Here is a 2,723-nt window from a genome sequence, read left to right on the forward strand (position 1 = left end):
CAAATGGGCAGATGTTATACTCATAAATTCTATATTCCATAACAATTAAGAACCTGTTTTTAAAAAGAAAGAAAACTCCGCAACAAATTTTAAGACACTAGGATTACTTTGCTTCTACATCAGGGGAGGGGGGAGGGAGCTTGCTCTACCAGGAATCACAAATTAGAACTGAGTATTCTCTAAAGCAGAAATAATATAGTGCCATTTCAAATAAAGATTAGTCAGCTCTCCTCACAAACACTCACAACTACCTGCCAACAACAGGTAAACCAGGTCAAAACAGCTTAGCATAACTAGGCTTCATGGTATTTGGCCATTATGCTCCTTTAGGCTAATAAATCAAAACAGAAAATACTAAAATTAATGATTTTGAGATTGCCATACATTTTGAGATTGTTGTATCCTCCCTTCTATAACATAATAAAGGGAACATTTTACTGCAAAGAAAATTTGATTTTACCTATCACTGGCCATAAATTTTTGTAATTACTTATTAAATAAATGCTGCCTATTGCCATTATCCAAAAGGCATGACCATTCTGTCCACAATCCACTTGTGCATTTATAAAGAGAATTTTCATGATTTACATAAGCATGTCTATCAATGAAGACATTACAATGAGGTGCAATCTAACATCCATAATCTGATGCTTTGCAGATAGTAATGTAGAACAGTATTTGTAATCACCTTTCACTTCAGTGACCTTATATAAAAATTAATTATTTAGAATTAAATTCTAAGTCTCCAAAGGAGATTTTCAAATGTACACATAGAAATGATTATAGAGTAAGATTTTTAAGAAACATCCTCCATGTCCACATCCTGTTGTAACTGCTGTACCATTTTTTCTTCCAGCTGCTTTCCTTTGCCTGCAAGAGGGGCTCTGATAAGATGGATGTTTTGCTTGACTTCTTTAATGTCCTGAACTTTCTGTAGCTCTTTATTTTTCTTCAATCTGTTCACTATAAATTTAGCTTGGCGTTTCTGTTTGATCTCTTCAACTCTCTTCATTGCATCAATAGTTTTATTCCATAGTTCTTGCTGGTATTGGACAGGTTCATTTCTACGTTTTTCAAATTCAAATGAGTTATCCACTGTAAGCTCTTTGCCAGCTGCTTTCCGGAATGCTTTAGTCCACCTGACCTTGCGAGGATTACGCTTCTTTTTAAAGTTCTTATGACATTTGGATTTACAGAATCTGAATACCTTGCAATCATTGCGGACGAACATCATGCCGTGGCCGGGGTAGATGGGCCCTGAACAGAAATAACACTTCTCCATACGCATGTTGAGGCCGCGTGGGTCCCCACCGACATTCTCTTGGATTCTTGCCAATTGCCCCACCCCTGATGCTGAAGCCAACAGGGTGCCCAGTCCACCCTCCCCTCCAGCACCAGGAGAGTCTAGAACTTGCTTCTTCAAATCTCCCTTCCCTGAGTGGGTCAATGTCTTGATGGGACCCTCCCCCGCCCCAGGTGCACACCGACACTTCTCCTAATGCATCCTGGCTGGCCGGCTGGGAGCCACAGACGACATGTCACATGAGGGGACATAAGGGGGCTCTCACATTTCCCACGCCTGGGCTCCTGGGCCCCCAGCATTCATGATGGCTGATTTCAACATGAAAGGGCCCCTTGAGAAGGAGAGCCCCCCTCCCTTTTCCCCTCGCCTCTGCTAAGCCCCACTCTACAGCTAAACACTGTCTGAGCCTCCCTCCCTCTGGAGCACCCTCTCACTCACCTGCCAAGCCTTCCCCAGACTGCTGCAGCCTCACCTCGCAGCCTCTGCCACCCAGGATGAGAATCCCAACGTGGGGTGGGGGGCTCAGGGCTCCATACTGCAGAGGAGAAAGGGGGGTCAGTCTGTCCTAAAGGTATAAGCCATTTGGCCAACCATAGGCCAGAATGACTGAATAAATCTTCGTGGGTGCTTTAATGCTCTGAGGACAGGAGGTCTCCCAATCTCAAATCCAAAGACAGGCAGAGCAGTGAAATTTCCCATGAGGCCTTCCAGGCATCTGCCCTAAATTTTCGAAGTGGCATTTTTTTAAACCTTTTATTTTGACCTAATTTTAGATTTACAGAAAAGTTGCCAAAAATAGAACAGATAGCTTCAGTACACCCCTCACCTAGCCTTCCCTAATATTCACATCTTACATAACCCTAGTAAATGATCAAGCCTGAGAACTTATCCTTAGTTCAGTACAATCACCTGAACTTCACATCTTATTGGATGCTGGGTACAGTGGTGCATGTCTGTAATCCCAGCAGCTCAGGAGGCTGAGACAGGAGGATAGGGAATTCGAGGCCTGCCTCAGCAAATTAACAAGGCCCTAAGCAATTTAATGAGACCCAGTCTCAAAATTTAAAAAAAATGAAAATAAAAAAGGGCTGTGGATGTAGCTCAATGGTAAAGCAGTCCTGAGTTAGATCCCCAGTACCTAAAACAAAACAAAACAACTCTTATTGGAATTTCCCGTTTTTCTACTAAGATCTTTTCCTGCTTCCATCACCCCATTCTGGACACCACACTGCATTTAGTTGTTATTTTTCTTTTGTGTCCCTGATCAATTTGTTGCCGCAGTACTGCTGCAGCAAAATAACCAGGGGGTGACAAACAACTTGTGTAGATTGATACAGCAGGAGTGGGAGCCATTTATTGTAGGACAGAAGGGGTATATATACATTCCACACAGATTATCTTAATTAACATAAACTAGATA

General features: G+C 42.3%; 1 pseudogene; it reads right to left on the reverse strand.

Moving 5' to 3' along the window:
• Positions 1-675: 675 nt before the first annotated feature.
• Positions 676-1,310, reverse strand: LOC143389159 (putative ribosome biogenesis protein RLP24 pseudogene; annotated as a pseudogene).
• Between the last annotated feature and the right edge of the window lie 1,413 nt (positions 1,311-2,723).

The sequence above is a fragment of the Callospermophilus lateralis genome, unplaced genomic scaffold (genome assembly GCF_048772815.1).
Source record: "Callospermophilus lateralis isolate mCalLat2 unplaced genomic scaffold, mCalLat2.hap1 Scaffold_1255, whole genome shotgun sequence".
NCBI lineage: Eukaryota > Metazoa > Chordata > Mammalia > Rodentia > Sciuridae > Callospermophilus > Callospermophilus lateralis.